General features: G+C 47.5%; 1 long non-coding RNA gene across 3 annotated transcripts; it reads right to left on the reverse strand.

Moving 5' to 3' along the window:
* Nucleotides 1-369: 369 nt before the first annotated feature.
* Nucleotides 370-20782, reverse strand: LOC106040288 (uncharacterized). 3 transcript variants are annotated; one of them, XR_010833691.1, is made up of 6 exons: nucleotides 11898-20782; nucleotides 11034-11145; nucleotides 6297-6415; nucleotides 5111-5202; nucleotides 4010-4159; nucleotides 370-3325 (listed from the first exon to the last, which is right to left on the reverse strand). It is a non-coding gene; the product is annotated as an uncharacterized lncRNA (long non-coding RNA). The 3 variants fall into 3 exon arrangements; XR_010833690.1 differs by having other exon boundaries at nucleotides 11034-20777; XR_010833692.1 differs by lacking the exons at nucleotides 11034-11145; nucleotides 11898-20782 and adding an exon at nucleotides 8241-11027.
* Nucleotides 20783-21429: the final 647 nt, after the last annotated feature.

The raw sequence follows: 21429 nt of genomic DNA on the forward strand, positions 1-21429 counted from the left end.
CAAAGCACCGTGTGTCTTTGCTATTTCTGCCTTGCCTAAATCTCTCATTCTCTTGCTCTGTCACTCACTCACTATTTAACACAGCAAAGGGATTTGGCATCTGATCTGCAACCAAAATGCTGCACAGCAGCACATCAGTTTATCTGATCATCTGGTAACTTGGCTGAATTTGCACAGATACTGGGCAAACTTCGAAAAATGGGTACAAATAAATGTGAAATCTCAACAGATGTTTTTAATAGATTTACTTTTCAGAACACAATTTCACATCAAGTGTGTTCTCTTAAGGTAAGTGCTGCGTTTCTTTTTAGTAGGGAGTGAGAACTACTCCACAATGTTCAACTGCAAATCATATCACAAAACAAAATGGTCAGTTCAGAGCTTTATTAAAATGATTATTTTACATATTTTCAATGAACAGCCTAAAACATCTCAAGCCTGTGCGAATGATCTTTTCAGCTTTGTTGCCACTGGAGGCTGCAGTCTCTTTTTGTCTCCGTTACTCTTTAAACAAGCTGGTCCTGAGCGTTACTTGTATGACTATATATTTGTAATTACATCAGAGTTTCTGAGCATGCCACCCGGATTCTCCTGTTCCTGAGCACCCAGCAGACAAGCCCCATGTGAAGCCCATTCCCCTCGTTTCTGCTTGCAAAGCCCTTTGCCTGCCTGCACAGGCAGTGCCACATGTAGGCAGCCACCGTGTACGCTTCGTCTTATCTACACCGATGGGGCCCGTGAACCTCGATGTGTATCAGCCATTATTTATGTACGCAAACTTGTTTCCTATGGCCCCCCCAGAAGCGGAGCCATCAGCAACAACTGTTGAAAGCCCTCCGAAGCAAGCCGGCAGGACGCTAGCACCCTATCTCGTTTACCACAGGCAATTTCGAGCTGCAGGGTCCGCGGGGCTGAGCCCTCGGTGCCGGAGGTGAAAGCCGCAGACAACACGCCACCTTCCCAAACCAGGGCCTTGTCCCCCTGAGAAGGTAACCCAGCATGCAAGCACGAGGCAATCACACGGAGAAGGTTGCTTTTCTCAGTTATGTCGGTGGAGAAAACGTTTTACTTTTTTTTTTTTTTTAAATGCATATGTCCAGACAGCCCAGCTGACTGCTAGCGCCACCCGCAGTTACATTGCTGTCCTTCAGGGATGCTGAGGAGGGGACACCAGCAGCCGGAGCCCCCCGGACCCCCCCCGGACCCCCGGCGGTGCCGCGCGGTGCAGCTCCGCGGCCGCAGCCCGGGGCCGGGCGGAGGCAGGCGGAGAGCTCGGAGGAGCCCGTCCCGCACAGGAGCCGTAAGATGGAAGAATTTAAGGCGAAAAAGTGCCTTTCAGCTGCACTTTGCAATAGCTGCCTATTGCCGGCAGCCTGCCCTCCAGACGGTCGGCGGGGTTATGGCAGAGCAGCCTCAGGCTGCCAAGAGGACGTTATTCCAAGCTGATGCTAAAGACATAATGAATGAATGAACGAACAAATAAAAAGAAAAAGAAGCAATGCACCCAGGTGAGAGGGGAGCCGCTTCCTCCCCACTTTCCAAAAGAACGGCACCAAGCAGCGTGTTTTTTCTGGTTTTGCTGGACTTTGACAGAGTCACTCAGGTTTCAGCCAGCTGGAGTTTTAGCTTCAGCTTTAAGTCAGCTGCAGGGAGGTCAGAAGGCTTATTCACAGCAAACTGGTCCTGTTGTCACCCTCTCCCCACCCTGCCTTCACTGCCACTTTGGGACTGCTTAGCTGTTATCCATCCGTATCATTTGCAACCAATTCAAGGAAACACAAAAACCAAGCAAAGAGACAGTCCTCTGCACAGGGTGCGGGGAGAACGGCACCTCGTCACACTGCAAGGGCTGCAAAATAAGAGACTACAGGGGAGTCCTCGGGCTTCATGCATCACTCCTGTTGCATGGCCAATGCTGCTCCTGTTTACTGCAATGGGGCTTGCCGGAGACCTCTCCCCCTTCAGATCCTTCCAGGTGCGGTGATCTGCTGTCTGCGGTTCTCACACAGAAAACACAGATGCTGAACTTAGGTTTTTAGGTTCCTCCCCTGCCTCCCCATAAACAGCTCCCAGCTGAGCTGAGATTTTGCTACTTTGGTTTCTGAAGATGAGAAATCTGATTCACCTCTCTGAAAGTGTGAGAATGAACCCTGAAAAAAAAAAAAAAAGAAAAGAAAAGAAAAAAATTGCTAAAAAGCAGTGTCAGAAGAAAAAAAAAGTGCTAAAAAGCAGTGTCATGTATGATCCAGCTGCTGGCAGGGTCCAGGCAAGGCAAGGGGCTGGAGTTTAGCAAACACAAATGGAAGGCAGCATGAAGCTTATCCCTTGAAAGCAAGCCAAAGCCATCCTGTAAGTGACCACGAGCCATTAATTTATCCCCAAGGGATATTTGCTTTTAGTTGTGCTAATCCACCCAGTGCAGAGAGAATGAGGTGGGGTTATCAAGTCATGCATTTGGATCATCAGGCACAGGAGAAGCATCTCATTGAGCTCCACTCTGGACCGTGATCCCACAATTACTGCCCCAGAATGCCACCACCCCATAAAGGAGGAACATAGCTGTTGATCTTTCGAAGGCACCTTCACATGTGTGTTATCTTGCTAAGCTTTATCCTCAGCATCCTGGGATCTAACAAAAAGGTGGGTTTTCATGCTCTGTGTTGCTGCCGGAGCATAAGGCAGTATGGGCAAGAAGTCTTCTGCAATATGAAGGGAGCAACATTTCCACAACAGTTCCTCTCTCTTCTCTTTTGGGCATCTTTGCACAAAATCCCTACAGAACGTGCACCAGCTGTGGTGCTGAGGAGAACAGAAAGAAAAGAACAAAAATTCTGCTGGATGCAGAGCTAGCTTTGCCAGGAAGCACAAAGCATTAATGAGCCAAATAATCCACCTGCTGGGCTCACTGGCACTCACGTGCTTTTGTGCTGCTCTGAGGACGAACAGGTCCCTTCCTAGCATGAGTTCACATTGAGCTCAGCTTTAGAAATGCTCCAATACCACCACCGCAATGAACAACACGGGTCTGTGGGACAACTTCGGGCAGTACTGAAGTCATTTTCAAGCAGGGCTGAAGCCACCGGGGAAGCAAGAAACCCCAACCATCAGGAAGTGACACTGACACCTCTGCAGTCACACTGACTCGTCACAAGCCACCTACTGACATGTCCAATATCTGCTCCCCTGGTTGATGCCGAAGTTTTTGCTTTGCTGTGAATAGCATCTGTGTTTGGCCACGAGTCCCAGGGATAAACACAGCAGTGCTGGGCACAAACACTGGCAGTGCCACGGGTCTGGATTTTGTCTCAGGTCCAGCAGTGAGCATCTGGAAGATAAAAGGGAATTAGATAAAAATCACTTTATGATCCACATTTGCAGAGGTAAACATTTAACTTAAGCTTATTATTGCCCTGGGGCTTTGGGCAGAATCAAATCAAATCGGGAGAAAAACATGAGTTAATCCCATCTCTGCCCCCCGGCCAGGGCAGGCAGGAGCCTCTGCTTCTGCTGGGGCTGCTCTTGGGTGGGAGCACAGAAGGGTGGGAGTAAAAAAACATTAATCATGCTTCCCACTGACACATCCATGACATACAAAGTGCCTTCTAGGCCCAGGTGAGACGTGTGACTTCAGGACACCTGTAGGAGCACCAGCATGCCTGCTTGAAGCCCATGGCGAGTCACAGCAGCTTCTCCCAAGCCCCCTCTGCAAACCCAGTGAGAGGGGGCCCCCTGCAGCCACATTACCTGAAATCTTCTGGATTTAGGTGAAAACCACTTCACCTTACAGCGGTGGGGATGGGACAGCAGCATTACTGCCGTGGGAGAAGGGAAAGTGGAGCAGAGGGCTTGCGTTTGCAACCAGCCCAGATGCGCCCTGCTCTGGGACGGCACCAAGGAATGTCTCCCCGGCCCCACATCATAGGGAATACAAAGCCATTTTAGCACAAGGAAGGAGGAAAAAAGAAAAAAAAAAACCAACAAGGAAGCATAACAAGTGAGCAAATCCCACCTGTATTTTGCTCCAGCAGCTCCCCTTGCAGCAGTCCTTGAAGCATGGGTTTAAATCCCCGCACGTCAGCAGGTCAGATGCAAAGTCGCCTCTCACCAGCAGTCGCCAGTAGAGAACACCCTCTCGCCCATTAGTTCTTGTCTTACAGGCCTGGCAAACAAAGAAAAGCGTAACAACAATTCAAATCCAGGAGCAAGGCCTTGCCCTTCCAGCAGGGCTGGGCCCAGCCCCGCAGGCACCGACCCTAAGTCTGCACCTGGACGGACTCACAGACACTGCCCAAGGCCAGGTGGCTGTGGGCAAAGAGAAAGCCAAATCAGAAGACAGCAGTGACAGACAGCATCAGCACCATTATCCCGCTCTAGTGTACAGCGAACAAAAAGCCTTTCTGCGGTAAATGGCTGGTTTTTTCATCCGTCTGCAGGTAAGGTGAAGCAGTAGCTGTGGAGCATGAAACCAAAACCACAGGTTTTCCACCACAGCAGCCAGGTGCCCACCCAGGAGCACAGCTACTGGGAGACCAGCACAGGGCCCCCGCCGCCCCAGGAAGGGAGGCACCTGGAGACCCCCTGGCTGGCAGCGAGGCCTGGGCTTTGCCACCTGCCAGGACTGCCCCTGCTCGAGCTCGGGCACCCCAAGCACAAGCACACTGCGCAGCCTTGGATGAACATGTCTCGGGGCTCCTGTTCTGCTAACATTGGACTTTACACATAGAAATCATATGGTGTCCAAAAAAACCACTCTCGAGAAGAACGTGCCACAGTCAGCCATTACCCAGTAAAGCATCAAAGATGCAGAAGGAGGGGAAGGCAGCGCGCAGAGTCCAGAAACCGTTCAGCAGCACAGCACGATGGTTACCCGAGCTTTTGCAAACACCAGCTGCCATGAATTACTTTAATACTGTGATATTTAAGATGGTTACTTAACCTCTTTTGTTTATTAAAAAACCTCTCCTTACAGCTACAGAGCCTTCTATGGCCCATGAGGGGTGGACTTGGTAGTGTTAGGTGATGGTGGACCTGATGATCTTAAGGGTCTTGTCCAACCTATGATTTCTTTGCATCTTCGCAAACCCTGAGAAGAGAGGGTGCCCTTTCTTACCTGCCTGACCCAAAAACATTCACTCTGGAGCCTCCGCTTGGGCAAGGAGTGAACATGGGGATGCTGCAGGTGATGTGATGGATCTCCAGCATCTGTGAAGAGATAGAAAGCTCCTGTGGATTTCCAAGCACAAGAGCTCAACTCCCTGCAGGCTACATCTCTACTGCAAAAAGAGATGGAGTTCTGGTTGAAATTAATGAGCAGTTTGAGGCAAAAGCAACTTCTTACAGATGTTTTATATCTTCCTGCATGTAAGGTGTTCTACTAACCATAAAATCACACTTTGTCCCAGGCAAGAAACCAAGCGCCAAGATTTCTGCGTTCAGGGAAGAAACGTGCAGCTGCTATTGCTGGAGCCTGCACAGCCCCCTGCCTGCAATCCACAGGCATCCTTGCTTCCTCCAGAAAGCAGGGTTTCCCAGCCTGGAGAATAACTGCATTTTCTGCTCCCAAAATTAATGCCAACTTCATGTTTAGTCAAAGTACAAAGTTTGGTTACAAATGCAGGTAGCATGTTCCCAGGTTTTACAAAGGCAGTGGTAAGCTTTTAAACATAATGCAAAGACTGTGGTGTTAGGTGGGATGCAAAAGCATCCCTAAAAATAAACTCTAAGCTGATCCTGCATTGCTTCTGAATGGTAGTATCAGCAACTTATTTGCCTTGAAAAACGTCAGTATATCCTCCCCAAGAAAATTTTCTTTTAATTACGAGAGACAATGAGCTACTGCTAAACTTGCCACCGTATCACTGCCCATTGTTTCAGAGCTTCAAGGAAATGCTCATTAAGCCACAGAAACTGTTTCTGAGGCTAACTTCTAACACCAGTGGTGTTCACCTTGATCTGCCTGAAGAACTTTAGTTCTCTGGTTCTGGACATCACCGAGCAACTACTATAGCCATTGCTGAAAACTCATTCTATTTTCACAGCAATGTGATGACTCTGTTATTTCTGCGCAGTATGTATCAGCAATATCAGCCAGGAATTTGCTGTGTCCACAGTAACCTCTATTTAAAACCTGACCTTGCTTTTTGCTGCATCAGTCTCTCCTCCATATCCTTCTCCTGCCTGTGACATCCACTGCCTCACCACATAAACACTGTATTGGAAGCACTTCTGCCCAAACTGTAGGGTGAAAATAATCATTTCCTACTGCTGGCAAATAAACTAAAACCTTTCCTTCTTACCTGTGAAGCCATGCTCTGGCAGTATCAGTTTGAAAAGTGCAAGGTGTTTTTAGGAAGGGAGGAAATACTTAAAAAGAGTATTACGTGATACAGGTTTGTCTGTCTTCTCTGATCTTAACCTGAAACAAGAGGAAAGGGTTGAATAAATAAATATAAATAAATAAATAAATATAATAGTAAAATGAAAAAAACAAACAGACAAAATCAATTCAGTGCCTCTCCCCCAGAGCCCCAAAGTCAAGTGCTTACGATGCAAAACGCCACTCTTCTCCCTCCTTTAGCATCCCACAGATACACGCCACAGCCCTTGGCCCAATCCAGCTACTTCTGCTCCACCACACAGCCTGATCATCCTGTAAAATCTTACACCAACTTGTGGCAAATTAAAAACAAAATACGATCTGAATACTAGGAAAATATACAAAATCACCTGCGTGAAATACAATAGCAAAAGATAAAAGTGAGCTCTCTCTCCGAGACATCTGTGCATAAATCTGAGCTACCGATGCCTGTGGGTGTCTGAGCAAAATATTCACCTCCCACTGACAGAAATATTGTGATTAACAACTTTATTTGCCTTGTGGCAAATAACACTTTTTTCTTTCAACTCACAGACAAGTGTCATAAAAGATTGAATGTGCACATTCACAGGATGCTTATGAAGTACTTGGTATTAGAATTCCCTCGGTGGGCAATTACAGCCATGTGCTGCTTTTTGAACAGTTTTAAATTAGTCTCAAGGTGACTCAGCACACAAATACTCCTGCTGGCTTCCCCACAAAGCTTCCCGTAAGCATTTTTGGTGCTTCCTGGGGCACTGCGCAGAAGGGCTTGCACGACAACCTGTAAAAGGGCCATTTCTCCAGACGTAGTGAAATATGAAGCCTGGGGGAGACAAAAGGGATCAGTGTTCGTGTGTGGCATAACACACATAGGAGCCGAAGGGCTCCTTGTTCCCAATCGAGTTGGTTTCCGCAGCACAGAGCCAGCTGGAGCCCCGCAGCAGGCTGCCCGTCCTGCAGCAGCCCCCCCGTCCCACCTCTGCGCACTGGGCAATCCTGCTTTGGGCTCGTCTTGAAAAAACGGGGCTCAGCAAAACCCAGAGCTCCCCTTGCACAGGGAAGTCACACATTGCAGTGTCTGCTCCGGACCAGCAAAGTTCAAGTATCAAGATTCTGCAAAGAACAGAATTTGGGAAAAAAAAAAGGTCATTTCAAAGATGGCAAAACACTGATCAAAAGCTGGCACTTTGGGGCTCCAATACCACCTGTAGCACTGTGCTGCTTTGCTCATGTGAGGAGCAATGTTTGCTGCTTCTCCTGGTGCAGTCCCCATGCCTGTTCATCTCTGATAATTTTAATTTTGGAAGTCCTGAAGAGCTGGAATTATTTGGAATTAACCTTGTAGCACTTTTAGGTTGTCTTTGATGATTTAAACTTAGGGAAACATTTAGAACAGAAGCATTAACTTTTATAAATGTTCACAGAAACGTCTGGTTTTAGGTCTGGCAGTAACTGGGGGTGTTCTTACTGGGGCACGAGAAATTCCCAGCAAGTACAAGGTTTCTGCAGGCCCGTCCCCCAGCCCTGTTCGCTGCCTGACGCAGTGCATCTCAGAGGACGACGTGCTGCCTTCTGTGCCCGCACTCAGCCTCAGGGAGAATTCCCTGACTTTTTCACTGCAATATGAGCAACACTTTCCTTTCCTCATTCTTTCTTTATTTATTTTTAATGCAAGTTCTCCCATGGAACGGCCTGGAACATCAAAGAGACGTTCCCATCGCCTAGCAGGGGAAAAGCATCCGAGCAAAACAAGCGCTGCTCCCACGCCAGGCGGCACCAGCCCCATCCAAACTTTCCAAACTCGTAACTGCGACCCGCCGACCCCGCTACCCAGGGGAAGGATGGGAGCCCTCAGCTAACTGTGGGAGCTGGCATTGCTTACAGAAAGCTGTCACAAACCGAGGCCAAGTCATGCTGTGGAGACGTGAGGATGTCCGGCTAGTCCTCCGCGCACGTGGCAGACTTCGAAGGCTGCGGTCTCTGCCCAGCAAAGACGATCGTGCATCACTTCAAACACATGCAGCCAGAGTTAAATCAGCTGGGGCTGCTTAAAAACTGTAGGTTATTGTTCAGGATCGCTGCATGAAACAACACAGACCCTGTGGAGGAGTTATTTTTTCCACAGGTGTTCATTGAAGTCATTTCTTATCACATATAGCATTACAATGCGACAGGTAGACAAGTTAAACTGGATTTATCCATGCCAAACATGGCCCTTAAGCCCACCACAAACTTTTACTACTAGGGTTGGGTACATGCTTAGTTTGACTATGGTTTTCTTGGCCCTTTGAGCAACCGCCAGCGGCCCCTGGGACAGCAGCAAGACACGCCGAGGAGCACGGCTCAAGCCATGGCAGGATGTGTCCGGGCTAACCTGGGACCAGCCCAGGTCCCAGCAAGGAAAACTCTTACAGGAAAATATGTCTGCTGGCAGCACCCCTGGAGTGACAGCCCAGGGCAATGCCTCTATCAGAGATAACCCCGTGCTGCTGTACCCAAATTGAGCGGTTTTCCTCCTGCAGCATCCCTGGTGGGTGGCTTTGTGAGGCAGGGCTGGGGGCTGAGCAAGGACAGAAGGAAAAGCCCCATCACGGCCAGGAACAGGGATGTGCCCTGCAAACAGGGCACGCTGGAGAGTCCAACACCGGAGTTCCAGCACATCAGTGCCTGGCGCTGCGGGGACCTATAGGGGATCCCTCATTAAGTGATGCGGCTTTTGTTTTCCTCCCATTTCACAGTATTTCTGAAATGATTTCTGTGCCTGCGTTAGCACCCCGCTGTCCCCTTCTGTTAATGTTCAGAAATCTCTGATCCAGAGAACAGACAAAACAACAATGGCATTGAGTAAATGCCTCCAGGCAAGGGGTAAGCAAAATTAAGGGGACAAGAGAGCCTTTTGCGCTGTAAGGAGAAATTTCCTGTCTGTTAGGCAACTGCGGAAAGACGGCTGGTAAGAGCCTCACCTGAGCTCCAGCAGGAGGTCACACCACAGAGGACCCTGAAAGCAGAAAAACCACGACCAAGAGTGCACAAGGAGGCGAGCAGAGGGGACTGCGAGGCCTGGAGGGGCTCGCTGCATCGCTGAGGTGCCAGGGGCTGCTCCAGTTTTCTGCCGGGGCAAAGAGTTACGCGGAGCTTAGGGGCTGGGGTGCTCGCTCAGTGCCTGCACCACGCTCTCCTTTCACAGGAGGGGCTGGAGAGGCAGCCCCAAGTCCCTTGCCATCACTGTTTCAGGGAAAGAATATCTTAACAGATGGCAATTAGTAACTTTTCTAGAGGAACACGCAGCAGTGGTTTCCTGGAAGCAGGTTTAATTACTGAGAACACAATCCCAAATTGCTATTAGTGTTCCCTATCAGTGTGACAAGCGGTATTGTGGGATGGGCAACAAGCAGGCAAGCATTCAGCTGTCTCTTATCTGCTCTTCAGAACCTTTAACGTCTGAAAAATAGCCAAATGACTGAAAATTGCTCCTGGAACAGTTTTGCATCCCATTTTTGTGTGCCAAGAAAATGCTATCTAGCTTTAAAGCAGACATTTCACTGCATGCAGAACCAACCCCTGGAAAGTCCCAAGAGAGAGACTTTGCATAAATATTTGGGCGCAAATCGAAGAATCAAATGTATGATTAAGCTAAACCAATACAAGAGGAAATTAATAGCAAGCAGTTCCAACTACCCCTTGTCTTCAGAGGTCTCCCTTCTTAGCATCAGCCAACATGCAAATAAGGGATGAGGATAGTGCACATCTGCAGCATAAACCCAACCTGGATTTTAGCATCCTAATTAAGCAACCTGCACTAGGACAGCCTCTCCAGACTTGCATTGACCCAAATGCATGCAGGACTGGCAGAATTCCTGACCCAGGCTGCTTAACTGCTCTTCTCATTAACCAGAAGTGCTTTCAGGAATGGGAGAGTAAAATAAAAGGAAAAATTCGTGCCAGGATGGTTGAAAGCTGATCTCCAGCTTCAGCACTGTGACAGGCCAGTGGGACAACAGCCCTGCCCTGATCCAGTAACTGATAACTGGGCCCAAAATCATGAGAAATGGGTCAGATAAAACCGAGTTCACCTTTTTGGCATGGTCCCACATGCTGACACAGGCACACAGGTGTGAAGAGGGGCTCTGCCCCAGGCCTGGCTCCCCCAGCTGGTGGAGCTGCCCCAGACCCAAACAGCCTCCTCTTTAACGAGGCACCACAACGAGAAGCTGGCGGCTTCTGCACAAGGCAGCTTGGCCCAGCTACGTACCCTCAGCACCCTAAGCTACAGCTATAATTAAAGACAAAAATGAAGCCAAAGATCTTAACGAGCTCAAGGGATGCCTGCTGCTACATCCTGATGGCAATGCATTTGCCATGTCACGTTCGATGCTGCTAAGAGGAGAGACTTCCCAGTGCTTCCAGCCACGCAGCAGCCAGCATTAGACACAATAGCCATGTTTTCATCCAGTAAATCATAGCCTGCTACTCACAACTAATGAGCCCTTGCAAAATACCTCCCAAATATGAGATTTAAAAGCCTGAAGTGCTTCTGAAGGCAAAGAAATTGAGAACAGGTCCACTAATTAGGGTTCAAGTGTCACACTAGCGATCCAAATACGCTAAAATGCACTTGGTACCAGCCACAAACAGCTCTAACAACAGGCACTGTGAGCCAAAAAGAAAAACATACTTTGAAAGGAAACACAGGAGGGATGAATGCAGAGGATCTGATTTCACTCACTCCAAATTGCCTGCCAATGTACTTCTGCAGCCTGAAGTGGATGAAGCGTGAATTCCAGTAGCTATGAAAAGAAAGGTATAAAACACAAGGTACAAGAGGTTTAAGTCAAAGAGAACACAATCCTGTTTTACCATAAACACGGGAAACAGATTTATCCAAGCAGTTATAGATAACAGAACAAAGTGTCCCAAACAAGTATTTCTAATACTTCTTAAACCCTGCGGCTGGTTCTGCCATGCCTGTATGCCACATTGGCTGTACAAAGACTGATGGCTTTGCTACACCAGTTTAAGGTCTGTTCACACCACTGGGGCAATTAGGGAATGAGGAGATGCGACAGGCTGAAGTGACAGTCCAGTGGCTGTGGCCTCCAGCCTGAAACGAATACGCTTCTGTCACAAACCCTTCTCCTCCGAGGCTAGTCCTCCTCCTGGTACATCCTCACCCTTCCTTCAACCCTACTCTGCATTTGGTTTTGCTTGTTTGTTGTTTTTAAGCACATCTGTTGTGGTCCTTTCAGAACAACTCAAGTCAACCCCATGAATAATTACCAGCCATTGCTTTGGGAAACTGCCTGACTGCAGTAATTTATTCACATCAGACTGGGGCGACTCTTGCACAGAGGAAAGATCCCACCTCGCACATGTACATAACTCAAATACAGTCAGAAAATTAGGGTATCCCTGTGAAAGGTCTCCTGCAATGACAGGACTGCCTGGAGCGTCTCTGGCCCCTGCCCCGCACACCTACGCAGCTCCTCCTGAACACCTCCCAGCCGCTCCCTTAGCATCAGCGTGGTCCATCCAAACGCACCCAGGTAGGAAGCTGCAGTAAGTTTGTGCAGCTACCTATGGAGGCTGGATCCTGCACGTGAGTAGGAAAAAAATAAATATTTGCTGTCCTGGCCAGTCTCCCCGGGTGAAGTTCTCTGGCCTGCTCTACGGAGGGGGCCCTCTGGGCCTTTTAAGAGCCAGCGAGTCTATAAATATTCCATGAGAAACATCTCCGAGTTTAAAATTAGCACGAAAAACACCGAGGTTTCAAATGTCTCAGAAGAAGGTTCCCCAGGGCTTTTGCATGGTCAGGCAGACCTCCAGCAACCCCTCGCAGCCGCTCTCTGCCTGCCCGGGGGTGGGCTGCAGCAGGGTGCCAGCTCTGCGCAGGGATGGCGCACCAGGGCCCAAGCAATGTCTTTGTGCATGTTAAAGGAACAACAAGTACTTTCTAGTCATGACTTCTATTGAAAAAAAAAAAAATCTTTTTTTTTTTTTTTTTTTTTACCTTGAAATGGCCGTCTGACAACTGAAATAAAAACGAGGTGGAGGAAAATGGGAAAAAAGCCAAGAGAACTCACTCAAATATGGTAATTGACAAGATCTTTTCTTTTCAATCCCAAAAGAAGAGTGTGTCTCATAACAATATGTTTATTTTTAGTATAAATAGAGATGAGGGGTGGTGTGATTTTTTTTTCTTTCAAAATTGAGGTTTTAGTTATTCTTTACAAGAGAACAATCATGTGCCTAAGAGGCTTTTATGACTTACTATATAAGCCCATGTTTGTTCATGAGTTGGTAAAATCATCCCCAGCGCTACTGAAGTCTTCAGGGCTGCTGCTAAAGCTCCACCCAAACACCCCAGGGGGCAACTAAGAAGCAGTTTCATTATACTTCAGACTGGCGCCAACTCTTACAGCAGGATTTCAGACACCATGGAAACCCATCCCAGGCTCAAAGGCAGGAAGAGAAAAAGTCTTAATGCTTTTCTCCTCATACCATCTTTGAGAACAAGGTCTTAAATGTTTGCAACACCTCCACATGAGCAGAGCTTAAGGGAAAATTAATGGTGGCTGTCTATGGACCACCCGAAAAAGCATGGAAATAATAAATTTCGTCAACGCTTACTTGGAGCATGGTGGCAACGGAGCAACGCTTGCTGAAGGACTCCATTTTCTTTACCCTTGTTAACAACCACAGTGATTATTAAAATATAAACAGCGCTCGACTGCTACTAGGAAAAGTCCCCTGGATGTTAACAATCGTTTGATTAAACAATGTGTCAGAATTGTTGATTTCCTTCAACCTGGTAGGAACAGCTCTCTTTAGAACACAAACAAAACAAGGAGCAGAACTGCTGTGTTAAAGCAGTCACAAGCCAAATCCACTCTACTTGCCAGAATCAACTGTGGCATACTCAGATAAACCCCATTGCTTGGGCTGTTTAATCCAGGTATCGACAAATACGCAGTTTAAATACCGGAATAAACCCATAAGGTTAATCTACTATGTACCATGTTGATGGTAAATGTTGGCTCACTTGATTGACCCTTCCTGAAGGGGAAAATAGGGAGGATTTATTTATCAAAGCTTACTCTAAAACGTACTGTTGGGCTTGGGCTTTGAAGGTGGAAGGAGAAGGTCTGCACAGACTGCCCCAAGCCTGCCCACTCATTCCGGGTGGAGCTCTTGCTATCCACAGCATTTGCCAGCTTTTTGTTCAGCCCTGCTCGTTCTTTGTGGAAAAATCTTTCCATATGATCAACTTTAAGTCTACCATCTCTGCCTATATGAAATTAAAGTCCTGATTCTTCTGGAGGTATGAAAGGTATGAAAAAGGGCAAGCCTGCCCACAGTAGCCCATCGTCACATCTGATAGCTGGATTTACAAATACAGTAAAAGAAAAAAAAATTACAACTAGCTAGCTATTCTATCAGACGTAAGATATGTATCAAAGGAGTACCATAACATATACAAGCTCTGGGGAAGATATGCGAACCCTTGAGAGCATGCAGCTAGGAGGACGAAACATCCAAGATTTCTTGATTACCAGAATTATTTAACGCAGCATGGCACTTTATCACAAAATAATTTCACTTTGCAAAAGAAAAAAAACACAGAATACGATGGAATAAAAATATCTTGTGGAACAACAGAAGAATAATCAAAGCAAAAATAGGAGCTTCATCCAATCTTTTGAAAAGATGCTCCCTAAGGTGGGCATCTGTGCCACGGCTGCTCATCGCCACGCAGGCTGTGGTGCCTCCCTCGCTGGGGAGGCCTCCACGCACCGAGCTTCCCCCCAGTGCCAGGCTGGAGGAGCGCTGCCGCCCCGCGCCGCACCAGAGCTACTCATTAACCTGGAAGGTTGCAGACATCTCTGCCAGACAGACATCCGTGTTTCCGAGAAGAGAGACGTGGTGTTTATTTTACCTGTACTTCTCCAAACTCGCTTCCAGATAAGGGTGAGGTAATCACGGCACGGGGCACAAAAATCCAGCCAGCCCTGCTGGGAGGCACCGGGGAGGGAGCTGGTTACAGAAACCCCCGCGGGCCATAGGGCTGCCGCCTCTTGAATGGGTGCAAGCCAGTGAAGGGACCTGATCCCCCAAACAAGGGGCTTGGGTCTGACCCTTTCGGCTTCAAGGCAGAACCAACTACTGGTCATCCATCAAGGCAGAGGTTTATTTACGGGATCAGCATGAGATCCAGGCAAGTGACACTGCAACTTCCTAAACAGCCAGCTTTGAAGCAGCAGCTCCATGGGTCAGATGCCAGCTCTGCTTTGGGGTGACCTGCCATCCCCCTGTTCCTTTCCAGGGCTGTCCTCGCTGCAGCTCCAGCAGCTCGGAAGAGGTTCCTGCTTTGGTCTCTTCCCTGAAAACCCGGCGGCACGGCTGGTTCACACTCTGATGCCCTTTAGATATTGACGTACTGACTTACGAGATTTCTCCGCGTTGGCAAGCAACCCCAAAGCAAATACCATTTCCCTGTTTTTCAGATGTGTGATTTCCCTGCAGGCGTTTAAAGGACAACAGACTCAGCTGCCACACCAGGGATCCACACCAGTGTATTCGGTGCAAGGGCTGGGCCACAGATGCTGCAGATTTCATGGTGGTGAAAACACCTTTTAAGAATACTTTTAACAGCATTTCCTGTTCTGAATAACAAACAGCTAACTATCTGCGTTTGTCAATAACCAGAAAGAGCGATCTCAGGCTACCCAGACGGCAAGCCATTTCTTTTGTGGGTCTGTAGTTGAGCTCTGGACCCGTCGGGCAGCTCTGACCTTCTCCTGAGCAGGCTGACCCCGTGCCTGCAGAGCCAGAACCGGGGCCAGCGTGAAAGCTGGTGTGCCAGGAGTCTGGGGAAGGCGAGGGGGAAAAGATGCACACCAAAACACCCCAACCCTGAGGGTTTGGCACCCTCCCACTGCAGAGTTACCTGCGGTAAATGAGCCACAGCACTTCCCCCAGATGCCTTTTGAAACATCCAGCATGTTTCAATAAATACACAAGTCTAGCAGCTCTGTAAAAGAAGTCACAGCCCAAAGACACACCACGTCCATGTCTCTCCTTCCCTTCAGGAAATTTCAGTCCGAGAGATGAGTGTTTCTTGTTGCTGCTCATAGCAGCAAGCAGCAATACTGGATAAATTGATTTGTAATTGGGAAAGTGACTCAGAGATCAACAGAGGCATTGAGTCCTGAGAGAATAAATGATAATAGCTCCAGCTTCCAGGAAGAAAGCATGCCAGAAAATTACAAATAGAAAAAAAAATGTGCAAGAGGGGGACAGCCACATGCACATATTTAAATGGCTGAGATGAATAAAAAAATGGTGTTTTTTTCCCCCAGTTTATGACAAGCAGACAGGAACAGCAGGCTCCTGGCCCTGTACCTATCTCATCTCCTGCAAGGGGAAGCCCCTGCCCCGAGAGCCCCTGCTGCATGGGTACAGGCTGCTATATTTTTAAGCGCATGCAAACATTTCCAGTGTCCAAGCCACAGTCTGCGCCCCATCCTCAGAGGGGATATTGCTGTGCTGGTAGAAGTTATGAATCCACAGGTATGAGGAAAGTACCTGGAGACTCCATCACCTCCCAAAAGACAAGACAGACTACATAAACCATAAATCAGCAAAGCTATAAATTCTTATGCATTGACAACATACTCTGATCTATTATCAATAAAAATTGATGAGCTTTCTCAGACTTCAAATTAAAATATACACATGCATCAGACTTACAAACATCAGCAGCACAATACAGCATGCAATCTGCTCACATACTGCACTATTACGGGAAAGTGCGTGCTGTGGGAAGAGCACACAAGAGCAGAGCCCTCTAAAGTCACCCCCAGAGGCAGCAGCTCCCCTCTCTGCTATAAGCACCAGTGCAGCACCGTGCAGCTTTTTGCTTCTTCCCCTTGTGCAAGCGTATAGCATTCGGCAATAAAAGCCAGCGGAGTCCCTGCAGAGCAGGAACAAACCTCTTAAATCATGCTGAATGCTGTAAGTCTGATAAGTGAGAATCACGCTGGCAAAGCAGCACAAAATCGCTTCTTGCAGTCTCCTGTTGGAGCACTGCATCCTCACATCTGTCACACGAGAGGAACCCCTCAGGTTTACAAACCGGGCACAGGGTTACTCAGGTTTGTAAGTGGAAACAACTCCTGTAGCACTACAGGATTTCTGAAGTGTATTCAGTTCAGTAAAATGGCTTTAAAATATTTATATTGCAGCAAAATTGCACTGACTTGGGACACTCATGACCACCAACCAGGACTTGGAGTTCCAAGCTGGCACAGCAGGCACTTTGGCCATTAGGTATCTGACTGATGCTCTTTATTTACTTACTTATTTGAATAAAATTTCCTGAAACTTATTTTACAGCTCTCCCATTCTCACAGAAAACACCATTTCCTGGTTACTTTCCAGGATGCTCGTTAATTTTTTATTTTTTGTTCTTACTGTTTGACAAGCAAACACAAGCCAAACCCTGCCATTGGTGGAGCACACACCTTCCAACTTCAAAGGAAGAGCTGCTGGTAAAGCCACCCAGCTCAGATGGGTTCCTGGAAAACTCCACATCAGGGGCTTCACACTTCAAGCAAGAGGTACGTTATTAGGTAAACAGAGAGCAAATTTTTAACTCGAAGTTAAGCAAGCAGTGGCGTGGGACTGTGCAGAGCACACTTTGGGGGAGCAAGATCAAAGTGACTCCTGAGGAGGCGCTGGTGCAGCGGTCACACCGCTATCGCCCACGGCCAATGCCCACCGAAGTACTGCGATACACGGTGTTGTAGCAAAGTCCCTGCAGCCTCAGCTCACCTTGGAAACAAAAGGTGAAAAGCTTCCAGCTTTTGCTGATCCACAGAAGAGCTTTGAAATGCAACCTCATCGCAACCAGAAACCTCAGAAGTAGATACTCAGGCATTCCCAGCTGCTTTTGAATTCAGCAATTGAGTTAATGGTGGTTCTGCAGCAGATGGTTTCACAGGCCCAGTTTTGGAACTTTCCTGTATTGATTTATTTATTTATTCAGCTCCCTTGTGACCACACAGCTGCAGCTGGGCACAGTGGGGTATGCCAGCAAAGCACACTTTGCAAAAAGCAGTGTGACCTCAGGTGATGGCATCAGCTCAGCTGTTATTAATTTCTGTATCATCTTTTCCAAAGATGCTTTTTTGCTTGTGCTGGAAGATTACTGAATAAAGCATTTTCATATGGCTTAACCTAGGGAAATTCCAAACGCAGACCTACAGAAACCACCTGCTCACAACGTGGGAAGGATAACGAGTGATGATGGAATTAGGCCACTGTGTCCAGCTTCAGGGAAACTGCTGATCTACGGAGAATTGTAACATACACCGTGTCCCCCAGCCTTACAGGAGTCCCTGGGGACTGCAGGGACTGGGAAATGCAGAGTGCTCACTGGCTGCTGCCTGCCCAGAGTCGTGCCACCCTCACACGACTGCAGCCACGCTGGACTGGTCCTTCCCCGGTTTTGCCCCAAACAGTTAGTTACATCTGGTCAGACTCAAATTATCGCCATGACAGTGCTACCGAACAACATTAAGTTGCTTCTTGTTACAAATGCTTAGAGCATCTCAGTTCTAACAAGAAGAGTTTTATCACTTTCCTTTAATTCCTCAGCTAGGACCTTTTGCATTCACAGAGCCTGTACGATTATCATTGAAGGAGAGCAGCTGTTCTTCTGCCATGACACTGAGTTTTAAAATACACATTCTGGTTGGTAGTTGAGATGAGCCAGCAGCCTCTAAATTACCTAGAAAACTCCATTGCCCTAATAGCAAATTGCTTTGCAGTTGTTCTAGACACAGGAGGCCCAGTTTTAACCATTTGCTCTGCCTGTTTTCCTAAATTCAAGTGTAAATGCCCCCCTCACCCATATATTCTTAGGAAACATGGCCTGACCTTTAATATACCTTGGTAAGCTGGGAGAAAATCAAATAGCATAACACTCATCAAGATAACTGAGGGGGAAAAAAAATCAACTCAGGGAAACGGATTCTTAGCTCATGAAGTTGATTTACAACTTTCTTGAAGACAGCGTACTTCCTTGATTTATCCCAGTTAAAGATCTGGCTCCATTTTTGAGAAGTATTTTAAAACAGTAATGCTGCTATTCAGCATCTATGAAGAGGCGTGGAACACTCAGGCGAGCAAGAAAAAGCTGAGTTCCCCCTCCGTACTCTTGTTAAGATTAACGTTTAAGTAATGGTGCATACACTGTAAGTAACACTGATTTGGTAATATACAAACCACAAGTTAGAGCATGCAGTTCAGTTTTCCTACGCTTATCTTGCTGGATGTAGCTGAAACTGGCTTTTAATGAAATACAACCTACTCTCACGCACATTAGTGCTGTTATTCTCTTTGGTGAATTAAAACAAATGCTACAAACACCAGTATTATTTTCACCATGTACAGCCCTGAATTTCCTCATACTCATTCAGTACCAGAGAAGGACTCAGATATTCTGTATTTTAGACTGTGGCAGGTTAGTTATAAAGGTGACCTACAGGCTGAACCTGTCAAGGGCTCAACCCGGTTCAATCATCCTGGTGTAATGGGCCTCCTTCTGAGGTTCCCATGCACTGACAAGAAGGATTAATACCACCGCAGACCATTTCTTCCTGCTGAAGGGGACAGAAGCTCACCCCTCCATAGACAGTTTCTGCCGTGCTTACACCGCGCCCGTCTGCAACAGGGATTTTGTAAACTCCTGCTGGTCCCCTACAGCAAACCGCTTTCCACTCCAGGGTCATCGCAAACCCATAGGAGATCTTAGAGCTCTTTGAAACTGCAAACTACAGCTGCCCAGACTAAGAGTCTAACTTTCTCTGACCTGAAGAACAGCCATTGGCATCTACTGAAAGGGTTTTGTCATGGGTTTAAAATCGAGTGGGCTCATGGAAGTGCCGTACTATTGTTGTTGTAGAGGACTCCAGGGCCAGGCAGGAAAAGAGCACCGCAGGATTTCTGCATGAATGGGCACATAGTCATTTCGAGCTGATTTTATTCCCAGAAATACAGCTTTCAGTCCACGCTGACCTTCAAAACAGGCAGCACGCTCAGCACTGGCATGCAGACAGCAAAACAAGCTCACTGCATTTTGGGAAGTCTCTGTTTCTGTTTAAAGAGATCTAGCTCCTGCCAGAAGTTGCTTGCAACAAACTAAAGCACTTTCAGTCAACTCCCTCTGCTCCTCCCCTTCTCTCTCACCATCTATTTTTGTATCACACTGAAAATCGTTTTCAGTGTCACATTAGCTGCATAGCACAGCCTCCCCTCTCCTTCTGGGCTTCTGAATTTAATAACAGCTGCAGTAAGAAGACACACAACTGTGTGTCCCCTTATGTTAGCTAACATGCTCAACTTCATGCAGAAAATAAGATGGGGTTAATTTAGCATTATGCCCTTGAAGATTGCATCTTCTCTGGCTTTTGGAGAATTATCTGGAAAAAATTGCATTAGACGTACATTTTTCCAAGCCATTTGAGGTTTTTGCTCAAACCTAGAGGACAGTTTTTACCTGTTCATTTTCCTGCCTTTGTAAGTATCTGTGTATCCTCTCAAAATGTACTCTGAACAGAGGATTTTTTCAAATACACACTGCTTAAGTTTTCTCCCCAAATTAGTTTTGTTCCCTGTACCTCGAACAGAGTTTAGCAGCAGAGCGTTGCATGTAGGAGAAGCTCCAACACTGACCTGACAAACGAAGCGTTCCTTATGAAATTTCGTCCTTCTCACACACGAAATTTCAGGTTTAGGCAACAGAACAAACAGCTACAAACCCACACGAGTGTGGAGAGACACACATCCCACCGCGGCACCTCATCCTCTCCCACAGGCGGGCGTTTGTCCTGCCGCTGGGTGCACGCTGCCTGCGGGCAGGTAGCGCCTGCAGCACGCACGCGAAGCAAGTAGGTGGCCAGGCGATGAGCTGGGGGTTGCAGAACCCCTCCTGTAACAGCTGGACGATGGCCTGAGACCCCCGCTGAAGGCCGAGCTGGCACCCTGGGGGATAAGTAGCAGCACCCCCAAAAGGAGGATTTGCCTGGCTATAAAGAGAGGGTGTTTCAAAGATGGTGGGTTAAGGCTGGCCCCTATGAGGGCTCCTTCCTTTTTCAAGGGAGAGAGCAAGAGCTGTTTGCAGCCCTCTGACACATTCCCCTGAGAGAAACCTCCTGAACTCAGCTCGAAAACAGCAAACAAGCTGCACACAACGTAATCTATGAGTTAAAGACTCCAAAAGACACCAAATCTCCTTCCATTGTGTTATCCAGATGACCAAAGCCTTGTGTATCAAACCTGTTTTCCACACCTTTCACAAAAAAAGGCTGCTAAGCAGCTTGCTGAGTTTAAAAAATATATTTGCATACAAGAACAGAGCTAAGAGGACCACTTACCAATTTTCCTTCATCTGCATTTTACAAACAGGCACGTCCTCTTCCTTGTAAGCCCTCTCTTCAGAGAGCAGCCCTCACTTGCAGACCCTGAGAAAAGAGGCTCCTCACCTGGAGCGAGCCCCAAAGCAGGCTGAGGCACAGCTTGCTCCTGCTACAACCCAGTTAGCTCATTAGCTCCAGGTGACAGCATGCTGCATACGGGGCTGTGGGCAGCTCCCTTCTCAGGACACCAGTTAACATTTATACACTCGTCCACGGGCTCTTTCCTACATTCATCTGCCCTGCAAATGCACCAGGGCATTTCCATCTCCGTGGCATACTGTTTCTGGTGTGTTTGCTAGGATCTAACACCTCCATGGCCATGCACGTGTAATCCACTCCAAAACAATATCTGATTTTTCTGTGCTGTGCCTTGTATCCTCACCTGAAGCAAGTGAAGATGTTTCCCTGCTAGATTGGTAAAATTTGCAAGTGAAAACAAACATCAAAAGTGCTGGGTTAGAAAGAGTCACCTTCACGTTATGCGAGAGAGAAGAATAACTCTTCTCAGTTGTGGCTGTACCTTTACTTGAGTGCACACGCAGAAAGCAAAAGGAATATTTGGCTGAGGGGGCTTGTGTTTCTCTCCAGGGAGTG

The sequence above is a fragment of the Anser cygnoides genome, chromosome 9, assembly GCF_040182565.1.
Source record: "Anser cygnoides isolate HZ-2024a breed goose chromosome 9, Taihu_goose_T2T_genome, whole genome shotgun sequence".
Classification (NCBI taxonomy): domain Eukaryota; kingdom Metazoa; phylum Chordata; class Aves; order Anseriformes; family Anatidae; genus Anser; species Anser cygnoides.